Source organism: Orycteropus afer, unplaced genomic scaffold (assembly GCF_000298275.1).
Source record: "Orycteropus afer afer isolate SDZICR_OR568_19922 unplaced genomic scaffold, OryAfe1.0 scaffold00029, whole genome shotgun sequence".
Taxonomy (NCBI): Eukaryota; Metazoa; Chordata; class Mammalia; order Tubulidentata; family Orycteropodidae; genus Orycteropus; species Orycteropus afer.
The window spans coordinates 10,409,402-10,423,711 of NW_006921616.1; the positions used below are offsets into that span (position 1 = coordinate 10,409,402).

The 14,310-nt window shown below is 42.4% G+C and overlaps 1 protein-coding gene across 1 annotated transcript in view; it reads right to left on the bottom strand.

Annotated features, from left to right (window-relative positions):
• ZNF532 (zinc finger protein 532) overlaps positions 1–14,310 on the bottom strand; it is an 84,794-nt gene that overhangs the window by 30,167 nt on the left and 40,317 nt on the right. The gene's annotated exons all lie outside the window — the stretch shown is intronic.

Consider the following 14,310-nt stretch of genomic DNA (forward strand, 5'->3'; position numbering starts at 1 on the left):
AAAAAAAATATATATATATATATAATTCCATAAACACAATGCAAGGGAGAGGCTCTGGAATGCTCGGCAGTAAACCTTCGTCCATCACAGCTGCTCCAAGCTGGGAAAACCAAGAAAAACTACGCCATCGTTTTAAAAAGTGCAGGATGGCACACCTCATGCCCACAGCTCTGCTCATCTGGAGGCCCGTTTACGCACATTCTTCCAATTTCCTTTCCTGTCACTGTCCTTTCTTTTCTCTACTTCTCTGTGTGGGCTGAGAATTTCAGAACAGAAAAGACTAGATACCAGCCAGCATTCCAAATGCCCCACAACCTGTATGGAAAAAACAGGAGATGACATCGGTGCACTTACCCTAAAGGGTCTACAAACTCACTGGGAAGGGAAAATGTAAGACTTCTTGAAACAATTCATAAATAGGCCTTAAATTTTATAAAAGGGACTGGGGCCCAGCTGTTGCTCTCCTTACTAATGTTCCATTTCCAGCTTCCAGACCTGTGTCCCCTGGACTCACCACCCAGAGTGGACATCACATGTTGTTGTTATGTCCTCTTGAGCCGACTGACTCACAGCAACCCTCCAGGACAGGGAAGAACTGCTTCACAGAGTTTCCTAGGCCGAAACCTTTACAAGAGCAGACTGCCAGGCCTTTCTCCTGTGGAGCCACTGCTGGGGCTTTGAAATGCCCATCTTTCATCCTTTCATTAGCAGCCAGCACTTAACCCCTGTGCCTCCAGGGCTCCTTGTAAACAAAAGGCATTTGGATTGGCCCTCTGGTATGGACTGAATTACATTCCTCAAAAATACGTGCTGAAAATGCTCACCTCCACGCCTGTGGTTATAATTCCATTTGGGAATGGGACAACTCTGTTCAGTAAATTAGGCAGGACTAGTGGAGGGTTTTCATGTCCTGCCAGCTATCAGTTCAGTATTTCATCCAGGCCCTTTGGTACTGACCCTATCCAAAAGGATGTCAAGAGAGTGTGTTAGAAGTTTTGTTGAAACCTAGTTACTCTGGCTGGGGTGATGTTCCTTCCCAACCCCCTGGGAACTCTGCAAACAAACCCAAAATGAGATTTCCCTAAATCACCCGTCCTCAGTCTCCACCAGGGCCCCGGTCCAGCTCCGGAGCAATCTGGTCCCTGAACCGCGTGGCCTCAACCCAAAGCTCACCTTTCTGAAATCCTCCAAATCTACCAGCCTCTCCTCTTGGAAAAGCAAAATGTTTAGCCACATTTCGTTCTCCATGATTTAAGAAAGATACATTTCTTTACACCTGCGAGCTCCTTCAGCCCCACGTGAGGATGGCAAAGTGAACTTACACTGGCTTGACCCAGTCCAAGGGCCTTGCTCTCCTTCTGGGGCATCAATTCCACCTTAATGTCATTGGTTTCATTTTCCTTGGAGAAGCCAAACAGGATGGAGTAGTTTTGCCTTTTCCTGCTCCATTGTAAACATGACCTGATTTTCAGGGATAAACAAGGATCTGTGTGTCCTTGCCCTCCGTGTTCTAAAAACATCTCCCTAAATATGCCTCCCAATAAACGCATGTATTTTACAGGCTTTGGCTCGTTCTAATTTTAACTGAAAGCAGCTGATAAGTCTATTAATTGCCAAGTACACCATTACCTCACACTAAATAACTGAGAACCCACTTGAAGGCTTGTTACTTTCTCCCACCCACACCCTATTTCCCTAATTATAGTTTCCCAGGCAAAGTGATCATCAAAATGCATGTACGAAGTCTCTTAAAAGTATATGCCTTCTATCAGTCTCAGCAGAAGGAGCCAGGCTCCTTGGAGAAATGATTGTAGGGCTTGTGGCAGGAAAACATGAAATATGTGTTGATGGACTATATGGTGGCACCAGAAAGCAAGGACGTGCTCAAGTGATGGGTGTGTGGGGTCAAAGAGACACAGCAGCCAACTTAAAAGAGTTCCCAATGGTAATAATTGACAACTAACGTTATCTGATAAGGGACTAATCTCTAAAATGTATAGCAAACTTCAAGAAAAAGACAGACAAATCAATTAGAAGATGGGCAGAGGACATGAATAGACATTTCACAAAGAAGACATTCGGGTGGCCAAGATCCAATGATTTACCATCTCACCCCAGCACTAACAGCAAAGGTCAAAGTAACAGCAAACAACAAATGCTGGTGAGGGTGTGGAGAGCCAGAACTCTCATACACTGCCGTGGGTCTGGAAAATGTACAGTCGCTGTGGCAAACAGGATGGTACTTCCTTAAAAAGCTGGAGATAGGAATACCGTATGATCCTGCCACCTCACTACTAGGCATATCTCCTAGAGAAATAGATACACACACACCCACGTTCATCACAGCATTACTCACAATAGTAGAAAGACGGAAACAACCTACGTGCCTGTCAACTGGTAAACGGACCAACCAACTACGGTACATATACACAATGGAATAATACTCAACATTAAAGAATAACGAATTTGTCAAATATAACATAGGTGAACCTGGAGGACATTACACTGAGTGAAATTAGTCAATCACAAAAGAATGAGTATTATGTGAGAAGCCAAGAAAAAGTTTTCAACAACAACAAAAAACAATCTCTGATGGTTACCAGGGGTAGGTAAGAGATGGTAAGCCACTAAGTAGAGGGTCTCACTCTCACTGCCATCGAGTCAGATCCAACTCACAGCAACCCCTCCTTGGGTTTCCAAGGTGGTATCACTACGGAAGTAGATTGCCCAGTCTTCCTTCTGAGGAGTGGCTAGTGGGTCTGAACCGCCAGCCTTCTCGTTAGCAGTCAAATGCCTTAGGCACTACGCCACCAGAGCCTCCTAAATAGCAGGTAGACACATATTAATGTGAGTGAAGAGGAAAGCAATATACAATGAGGGGGAGGGTCAGCAAAAAATGATAAAAGCAAAGGAAGACATTGGGAGTACAGAGTTAAAGGCAAGACAGGTAAATACTCTTATATACACAATCCAGCAATAAGAGTAATAACTATACTGTACAGATGGATACATAGACCCGCAAGCTGAACAGTTATGTGAAGAAGAATGAGACTACCCAACGAATACATACAGGTTTGACAGAGGTTATCTCTATGCATGTATTAACATGTGCTGCAAATGTATCTATGAGCACAGCATACAAGGGCAAAGTTACGAAAACTTCTTGGCCATAACCAAACACCTTCAGGGAATGAGTCGCTAGGCCTGGGGACTCAGAACCATACTCTTGGTGGACACCAAGGTCTACTGGCATAACATAGTCCAAAAAAAACAACGTTCTACATCCTACTCTGATGAGTAGTGACTGGGGTCTTAAGAGCTTGTGAGCAGCCATCTAAGATACAACTACTGGTCTCTCTCTCTCCATCCGGAGCAAAGAAGAATGAAGAAAATCAAAGATTCAAGGAAATAGTTCATTCAAAGGACTAATGGATCATGCAAACTACAGCCTCTACTACTGAGACCAAAAGAACTACATAGTGCCCAGCTACCAGAATTGACCACTCTAATCAAGACCGTGATAGAAGGTTCTAGACAGGGTGGGAGAAAAATGCAGAACAAAATTCAAAATCATATAAAAGACCAGACTTACTGGTCTGACAGAGACTGGTGGAACCCTCAAGATGGGCCTTAGACAGTCCTCAAACCCGAACCTACCCCAGGGATCACCTTTCAGTCAAACAGGAGACAGGCCTATAAAGTGCTCACTTTATACTACCGAGGAGAGGTGTACTTCTCAGAATAGTCAACCATATGAGACCGAAAGAGCAGCATTTGCTCAAAAATCAAGCTCAGAAGGCAGGAAGGGGCAGGACAGAAGGACAAATGAAAACAGGGAACCCAGGGAGGAAGTGGGAAGAGAGCCATTACACTGAAGAGACTGCAACTCATGTCACAAACAAAAAAGTACAAATTTTTGAGCAGAAAATTAGTTCTCTCTATAAACTTTCACATAAACCACAATTTAAAAAAAGAAGAGTTCTCCTCAAAATCATCTGGAGGGAAAAAAAAAAAAGATGGTTGGGACCAGGTTTGCTGGTCCATTAGAGCCTGGTGGAACCACTGAGACTATGGACCCTAGCTGCCCTTCAGGTCTGGAACTGAACCCATACCTGTGGTTTCCAGCCAAACAATGTACAGACATGTGAGTTAAACATTTACCTCAAATAGACACAAGCCCTGGAGAGAACAATCATGGGAGAAGGAAGGACTGCTTATGCACAGGGAGACAGCTCAGGGGGCAGGAGTGTATGGAGGGATGGACACTGGGAAGTGGTAACTATGGTGAGGAAGTGGGAAGGGAGCTGTTCCATTGTGGTAAACTGTGGTCAATGACATGAGACAAAGTGTATGTGAACTGCTGTACAGAAAGTGAATTTGCTCTGTAAATCTTCACCCAAATCACAATAAAAAAAAAAGGGGGGGGGGGAAAGTTCTCAATGAAAAAATCTAGAACAATCTGTAGCAAAAAATAAATAAATAATGAGAGTAATGGACCTAACTCATAAAACAAATGCCCATGGGTCCATATGGATCTACATTTAAAAATGAAGGTCATCCTGAAAATAAAGTTCCAATTAATAAATGGAGAAGAAGTGATGGAAGTACAAAATCACTGTTAGGCAAACACTACAGTAATAACAGAAAAATGCTCAAAGTAGTCAGTGAAAGTAAAAGAAGCTGGGTATTTGCATAGCTTCAATATTATCTCCCTACAAGATACTTACTAAATATAAAGGGAAAAATAGCAATTTACAGTGGAGAAAACTGGCAGCACTGCCTTACCCAAGTGTTCAAAGTTGACATCACCAGGACTAAGACATGTCGTATCACATGCCAAATGATAGGAGGCACTGAGAAGCGCACACCATCATGACTTTGATTCCCACGATAAAGGAATACCTGCATCTAACCATGAGGAAACATCAGACACATCCAAACACAGGACATTCTTCCAAATAACTAAACAACCCTCTTCAAATGTTTCAAGGTCATGAAAGATAAAGACTCAGCGAGTAGTATGGAATCTTAAAAACTTGTGGGCAGCCATCTAAGATAGCTACTATTTCTCTCCACTCACCTGGAACAAAAGAGAAAGGAGGAAACCAAAGAGTTGGAGAAAAAGGTAGTCTACAGGATTAAGTTGACACAAATCACAAGACCAGAAGAACTCTGTGGTGCCTGGCTACCACTACCAACTTTTCTGATTGAGGTCACAAAACACAGAACCTGACAGGAATGCAAGAAAAAACGTGGAACGTAACTCAAATTCTTACAAAGTCTGGACCTAATGGACCAGTTGAGACTAGAAGACTCCCTGAGATAGTATTTAAACCTTAAACCAAAATTATCTCCTGAGTTCACCTTTTAGGTAAATAAAAGACAGGCTCATAAAATAAAGAATATTACCTGTGAGTGATGACTTTCTTTTTTAAAAAGTCATCTACAGGAGACCAAATGGTCAAGAATTACTCTAAAGCAGAAGAGAAAGTAAAGGGGCAGGGGAAGTAGTGCTGGAAACGGCACGACCACAACAGAAGGAATGAGAATGATGACACGTTGTGGAAAAATGCAGCCAAGATCACGGAACAATTTGTGTAGAAATTGAAACCTGACTTGCAGTGTAACCTTTCCCCTTATACACAATGAAGTATTACTTAAAACAAAAAACTAATGAACTATCCCAGGTTAGAAGAGAACAAGGAGCCATAACTAAGTACAAGATGGGACATGGACATCCTGTACTAGAAACGGGGTATTAGTGGTGCAATGACAATTACTGGTAAAACTGGAAGAATGTCTGTAGTTTGGTTGCTAGTATTGTATCAATGTAATGTTCTAGTTCTGATCAGTGCACTATGGTTACAGAAGATGGTAACATTAGGAGAGGCTGGGTAAAGGGTACACACCAGCTCTCTGTACCATTTATACAACTTTTCTATAACTATACAATTACTTCAAAATAAAAAGTTGGAACCTTTTATCCTGAGGAGCGTTTTCAAGTAAATTTTAATATTTAAAAATCTAGTACACAGAAGACAAAAATATATGGAGAGAGACTGTCTACTATGTATTGTGTTAAATGCATGACCTCATTTAACCTTCCAAGGAAGCTTATGTGGTGAATATTGTATTTCCATTTTTCAAAAAAAAAAAAAAACAAACTCACTGCTGTCAAGTCGATTCCAACTTATAGCAACCCCTCCTTGGGTTTCCGAGGTGGTATCTCTATGGAAGTAGATTACCCAGTGTGGTGATTATGTTTGTGTGTCAACTTGGCTAGGCCTGGTTGAGTGGCTGGGTAGCTGGTGGCAGTTATTCCCCATGATGAGACTGGCAATCAACTCCATGGTGGGATCTACCACAAGCAGTTGAGTAGCTGCTTTGGGTATGCGGTCTGCTTCCCGTATATAAGCAGCAGCTTTGGGAATAGTCTGCTTATGGCACACCTGGACCCTGCATGTAGCCGTGTCATTGTTCAGCAACCTGCCATGTTCTGCTAACCTGGGGACATGCAGTGGAGTTGAATTAATGGCCTGCCGTGTGGTTTGGTAATATCGGGACTGTGCCTTGTTACTTGTCAACCTTGGGCTTGGCAGCCTCAGCAGCCAGCAGCTATCTGAGCGAAGAAAAGCCTCTAGCTTCAGTGGGCCAGGAACTGGAGGCAGAGCTGAAGCCCAAGGCTGAGGGGCTTTCACCCAGCCCCTAGAGCCTGGCACTTTGAAGTTAAGACTTAAAGTCTCCAAATTGCAAGAGAATGAACTCCTGTTTGTTAAGGCCATCCCATTTGTGGTATATTCCTGTCAGAGTGGCACTAGGGAACCAGAACACCAGACTTCCTTTCAAGGAGTGGCCGGTGGGTTTGAACCACCAGCCTTCTGTTAGACATGATCAAAATGAAGCTGGAAGATTTTTCATTACAAAACCACACTGCTTACAGGTGGTTGTACCAGAATTCAAACCCCAGTCGGTCAGGCTCCAAAACACCCTGACACCTAAATGTGAAAACTAAAGTACATCTGTGGTCCACAGTCTGACCCACATCTACATCCATGAAGAGTCTCAAAAAGTGTGACCAGGTTCATCTTGATGGCATGAAGTTCCACAGTTCAGTAAATGCTACTCCACTTTGTTGATGGTGACCCCATGTGTGCAGAGTACAACTGTTCCATAAGGCTTTCAGGCCTGTGACCTTTCGGGCAGAGAAAGTCAGGCCTTTTCCTGAGGTGCCTCTAGGTGGGTTCGAACCACTAACCCTTCAGCCTGGAAGTCAAGCACTTAATCATCTGCATCATGCAGGAGCCCCTACTCTGCTTTAGGATCTTCCTATACCATGTTTAATAGTGGTTCCTTGATAAGTAGAGGAACCAGGCAGCACACAAGAAAATAACTACAAACAATTCTTACAGACCAAGTTGTAATTTTCAGTATTTGAACAAGTACAGACAACTTTTGCCTTTTATTTTACTGTCAGATCACATAATCACAAACTGTTTGGTCTCTGGCCTCTGATATTATCTCATACAGGGTATCATAGCGTGAGGATCTTAGAAGACTCCGGAAAGCAAACAGAAAAGAGCTTCTGAAATCGCATATAACATTCTGTGTTCTTGTACACAGTTCTGGAAAAGGAGCTGTGACTTGGATGAGATGATCAGGTATTTAATGGTGCCGACAAGGGCATGCTCCATGTCCTCAGGGTTGGGAATATGGAGCGCAGGAAGGTGAGAGGCTTTCTGCATTCATGAAGCTATTTAACGCCCGAGCCTGAACTTCCACGCCAGTGTACGGTGACATAACACAGTGCCGCTCTCTGTACAGGCAAGTGAGGATCCGGGGAGCACTGCTTCCATTGGTGGCTTAGAAATGCTACGCGAGGCATGATGCCACCAGCCAGGGAGATACAGTAACAGAACAGAGACGGAACTGGCCCTCAAAGAGCTTACAGTTTCAAAGGATAGCTAAAACTCAGGCATACCGAACAATAATACCAACTTTAGAAAGTAATCCATTTTTTTACTGGTTTCTCCATATGGAATTTCTCTATCAAACACTTTCTTTAAATGCTGCTCTTTTAACAACTTTTTTTTCCCCCAAAATGGCTGAAGTAATGATTCAACAAGTTAAGCTGTGCATTTTTAAAGATTACATCATTAATAAATATTTGTGGACTATCTGCCAAAAATTTTTAAAGGATATTTGACTTATTATCAGAATTTTAAAAAATTACTAAAAAAATGATGTGCTTAAAAAATACTGAAAATGGATACTGAGTTAAGTGTTAGTTAAAGAAAAGAAAAGAAAAGAAAATATCAGAGCAATAGAGAAGCTAGGCACTGAAGAACCAGCGCTTCTGGAACTACATTCTGAATCTGAGGATAAGGTGACTAAATGTCTTTGTTAGACACAGTGGAATTCTATATAAAATTATGTCTTTAAGATTTTTTTGGACAGGAATGGAGTAGAAGGAAGATGAAAAACAATTACTAAAACCAAAAAGACGGGGGGAAAAAAAGCCTAAAAGAAGTGAGTAGCAGTGAATTATCTTGATATAAATTTTAACTCATGCCATTTGGGTTTACATCTATCTTAAAATCTTCTCTCCAAACCCTATCAAACTACTAGTAGGAATAAAACTAAAATAATAATGGCCCTGTGGTTGGCAGAATATGTTTAAATTATTCCCTAAATTACTCTACCCATACATGTTTATTTTTAAAGTTTTGATTATAGTATTGTCCCCTTCACAGTTCACTGGTTCAGAACATTGCCATACCTGTCATAACACACAGGTATTTATTTGGTAATCTAGTTAAACCAGATCTTTCCAGTAACTGCTAACCTAAGGGAAGTAAAAACTTATGCTCTCCTGAGACATTAATCCAAATAAAATTTCAAACCCCTTATACGTATATATCATTCCACATTTATGGTGTATTTTAAACCCCAAGGGATTTGAGACTATCACCTCACACACAGTCCTCTCTCGGTCCATCCAACCCCAATGCTGTGAGGCCAGTAAAAAACACATCACTTCCATTCTAAAGAAGAGGAGCTAAGGATGAGGGGGCTTCATATCCAAATCTGCATTTGTTCTTGATCCGTTAATTTGAGAAATACTTATCCACTTACCAGAAGCTCAGTACAGAAGCCTCAAACACTTCTGAACAGGAACCAAGAAGAATGCATAAAGCATAATGGGAGAAATAATAAAAGGCATCCTAACACAGCAGTCCACCAGCTGACTGTCATCCTGTCGTGCTGTATGGTGTTATGTGCATTGCTACGACAGTTGAAAGCAATGCCACTAATATTTCAAATATCAACAGGACTGCATGGTGGACAGGTTTTAACAGAGCTTCCAGACTAAGACGAGGAAAAAAGGCCTAGTTATCTACTTCTGAAAATTAGCCAATGAAAATCTTATGGATTACAATACAAATTATGCTGGTGTGGCAGTTCAGCTTGGGCATTAAACAGCTTCATGAACGCAGAAAGCCTCTCACCTTCCTGCTCTCCGTATTTCTAACCCTGAGGATGTGGAGGATGGCCTTGTCGGCACCATTAAATACCTGATGATCTCATCCAAGTCACAGCAACTTTTCCAGAACTATGTATGTTGTTTTTGTTGTTGTTGTTGTTATTTTGCCGTCGAGTTGGCCCTGACTCATAGCGACCCCTCCTTGGGTTTCCGAGGCAGTATCACTACAGAAGTAGGATTGCCCAACCTTCCTTCCGAGGAGTGGCTATGTATAAGAACACAGAAATGTTACGTGCAATTTCAGGGGGTTCACGTACCTCCAGAAGGTCTTTTCTTTTTGCTTTTGGGGGTCTTCTAGGATCCTCACATTAGGATACCCTGTATGAGATAATATCAGAGGCCAGAGACCAAACAGTTTGTGATTATGTGATCTCATAGTAAAATAAAAAGCAAAAGTTGTCTGTACTTGTTCAAATACTGAAAGATGAGCTGCCAAGGCTGAAGGCACTCAAAACATACCATGGTGGCAAAAAGAAACTCAAACCCACCAACAACCGTGAGCTAATGCAGGACGGGGCAACAGTTCCTTCCACGGTAAACAGGGGGTTGCCATGGGTCAGAGTCAACTCGACAACAACTAACAACAATACAGTGGTTGATGTTACGATAAGAAAAGTCCAACAGTGCCATGGAAACATCGGGAAGAGGACTGTTTCAGTCTCAGAGAGGCTTCCCTGATGAGGTGTCAAAGATGAGTCCTGACAGACTGAGAGAACTGTCCACCAAGAAGGTGTGGTCATTCACAATAACAGAACGGTATGTGGAAAGCCTCAGAGGCAAATGAGCATAACGTGTTAAGACACTTGAAGCAGTTTAGCTTGTCTAGAGCCATCATACTGGTGGGGTGTGTATGTTTGGCGGTGCATTTAGAGAGATGACTATGGAAGAGTGGCTGACAGCAGATCCACCATTAGGCCATGCTATGAAGACTGGACTATTTTGAGGGCAATGGGAATGTAATACCTTGTGCAAGAGAGTGACATAATCAGGTCTGCACTTCAGAAAAATCTCTCACAACGAGAACAGCAATCCAGGCAAGACCTCACTGTTGCCTGGATGAACACTGCTACTATTGGGTGCCAATGCCTCAACTCCGACTCCTAGCGACCCTACAGGGCACAGCAGAACTGCCCCATAGGGTTTCCCAAGTGTCATCTTTAGTGGAGCAGATTGCCAGGTTTTTTCACCTACAGAGCAGCTGGTAGGTTTGAACCATCAACCTTTCATTACCAGCTGAGTACTTAATCACTGTGCCTCCAGGACTCCCCTGAATGAAAGCAGTGATATGAAAAACATACCTGGATGGACTTAAGTGTATTAAATGGATGGATGGGGGAGGAGATAAGGTGGGACCAGAGATCCTCAAGTCGAGCTTGACACCAAGCTTTGGGCTGCAGAAACATGGGGTGGAGGGTGGCAGTTGCTGACGGCCAGTTAGGGAAGCCTAAACTCCATGTCTGGCAGACCCAGAGTAAGGCTTCTGTGGGCTATTCAAGAACTGAAACATTTAATAAGTGGATGGATTGTAGGGACTGGAATTCAAGAAAGAAACCATAGCTGGGGACACAGAAGTCAAAGTTATCTGCACATCATATGTATGATAAGGGAAGCCATGCAAGTCCTGACGTTTCCCAGAAAGTCCAATGTTTCTAGGCAGAAATCTGCTGGGTGCCCTGGCAATCATGAGGAAACCCAGGAGAGAGTGTAACACTCAACGGTGGGAAACAACCTCCGATAGTGTCAAATACCGCAGTGAGGACAAGCAAGGTGAGGACTGAGAAACGGGTGTAGCCCAAGTCCTACGGCAACAGGTGGAGAAGAAAACAGATGTGAAGAAGTGGGGAGAGCCAGGTGCTCAGCCAGCCGTCTGAAGGAGGAGAGAGAAGACAGAGTCTGAGAGACCTAGAGTTTGGGTTTAAGTGGAAGGGACTTCGGTCCACTCTGTTAGGAAGAAGGAAAGAATGGGAACTGAGGCCAGTAAGTTTGTAAGAGGGCAGGTCTGACGTGGAGTGTGTTCTGGCCTGAATAAGCACTGGAACTCAAGCATGGTTTTCTCACTCGAGTTCAACATTCCTTTCATTTCACTAGCTTATGAAGACAGTTTTTCCTTCCCTCCCCCAGTTTTCCTTAGTTCTCTGTCAGGAGTGAACATGAGTGGAACTGTAATCTAATCCAAAGGCAAGGTCTCAAGTTCTTCAAAATTAATCCTAAAATCCTACTAAATCACACATTTCCTCTACGATGAATGAATGTCTCCATCTAACATACACGTGCGCACACACACAAAGTCCAGTTTGCGTGGTCTCTGCGCTACAATGTTAAAGCAAACCGTTTCCATAACTATTTCATCCCTCAAGTATTTCTTGATGCAGTCTCCTCATCTTACATTCTACATCCAGTAATAATCAACGAAGACTGAAAAAAAAAAGGAAAGGAAAAGAATGAAAGAAAGAAAAACATTCCCAAATGGTAAAGATGGTTAAAAATGCCTCAAATGTACAAGAAGTGCAAGTGGATTACCAGGTAATTAGTAAGGCTGCTCCTGTGTTAACATTTATGAAATCCAGTGTGTGTGCCAAGTGAAACAGCCTTTTCCTAGAATCACATCAAGTCCTGAAAGAACTACAAGTACTGTGTTTGTACAGTAAGTTTATAAAGTGTGACCCCTTAAGAACTGCTCAATATTAACAAAGAACATTACACAGTGCTGTGGCCTATCAAGCAAGCCCGTGAGAGTGATGATTGAGTAAGCTATGGGCTGCTAAAGCCATTGTGTTCTACAAGTAACTAACAGGGACACTGAATTAAATGTAGTTAGACCAAATACAGTAAAAGCATCTCTCTGTCATCTGTCATTGCTGTGATTAGCTCAAAGGTGAGTTTACATACATTTGGATGGTAGCAAGGTAAAACATATTAGTTTCAAGAGTAGCTCAAATAGAATAAATAAAGATTACAGAGTAAGGTTTAAAACAAGTGAATAAACTTTTCAAGGATCCAAACTGGGGGAAAAAACAAAAAAACACGGCCACTGAGTCAATTCCGACTCATAATGACCCCCCAGGACAGAGTAGAACTGCTCTATAGAATTTCCAAGGCTGTAAATCTTTATAGAAGCAGACTGCCACAGTGGCTGGTGGGTTGGAACTGCTAATCTGTTGGTTTGCAGCTGAGTACTTTAACCACTGTGCCACCAAGACTCCTCTCAAGAATCCAGTATATGCTAATTATAAACCAATCCCCATGTGCTCTTCACACAACTCCCTAAGGATAACTATTCAGAGTTCTATTGCTTAAGTTAAACCAAATAAGGGTTTCTTTAAAACACAATGTATCTGAACCCACTAACGCATCTCAGTTTCACTAAAAGTGAACAAGCTAGTATTACATGCAGACCCCAGAAATACTGCAGGTTCTGTTCCAGCCCACGGAGATAAAGCGATGATAACAATAAAGCCAGTCGCACAAAAGTTCTGGCTGCCCAGTGCCTATGTTTATACTATACTGTAGTCAATATTAAGTGTGCAGTAGCATTATGAGAAAGTCTGAAATACTGAGAGAACTACCAAAATGTGACAGAGACAGCAAGTGAGCACATGCCACATGCCAACACTTCCTGGGTGCAGGGCTGCCACAAACCTTCCACGCATAAAAAACGCAGTATCTGCTAAACACAATAAAGCAGCTGCAGTAAAATGAGGTACGCCTGCATACACCTCACTCATGACATGACACAAAAGAACATAGCACCACCTGTGACATGTTTTTATCCAAAAAAAAATTAACCTGAATCAAAATTCTAGGAATTAGGAGATTAAGAGGAACAGCTAACAATATCAAAAGGACACAATTATCCAAATCTGGAAATGTGGGGACAGTGTACAGAATCAGGAACCCAATTTTCCCACCAAATCAAGAGCACTTTAAAAAACAACAGGAAGAGAGGCCTGCTATAAAATAAGAGATGGAAGTTACACCACAACCAACTACAACGTGTGTGGACTCTGTTTAGATCCTGACTAGAATAAGCCAACCTTGAGACAATCAGAAGATATGAACACAGTCTGGGTATTAGATGATATGAGAAACTGTGTTAATTAGTGGGTAAGATAGTGGGTACTGGGGAAAAAAAAAATCCTTACCAGTTAGAGATGTGTACTTTGTACTTATGAGTGGAAAACTGCATGTGTGGGATTTGTCTTGAAAATACTACAGCCAAGCCAGCCTTGAGAAAAGAAACGAAACGGGACTGGTGTGGTGTTGGTAACTGCTGAAGTTCGATGTGGGGTTCGTGGTTACATTTTTTCTACGTGTGTATGTTTAAAAATGTCCACACAAGGAAGTTTTAAGAAAGAGAAAGAAGATACATGTCACAATCCGGGTCTTTAGTGAGTTCAGGCTGAGCTCTCTTCTTCTGCTAGGGGACAGGGGATGGAGTTCATATTCCCTCATCCTCAGTATGAGGAGGTCCATCCCTCCACTGCCAAACTGAAGGAAGAAATGCATCCAAAAGACACCCAAGCTCACTGCCATCGAGTCGATTCCGACTCATACCAACCCCCACTGCGTTTCTGAGGCTGTAAATCTTTACAGTAGATTGCCCAGTCAACCTTCTGGTTAGCAGTCAAATGCCTTAGGCACAGCGCCACCAGAGCTCCTTAAGAACTGCGTAAGTCATATGAATACTACCAGCAGCTTTCAAAACACCCGCTTTCTTTCTCTCCTCCTTTCGTTACTTGCTATCAGGCTAAGAAAACTAACCCAAACCC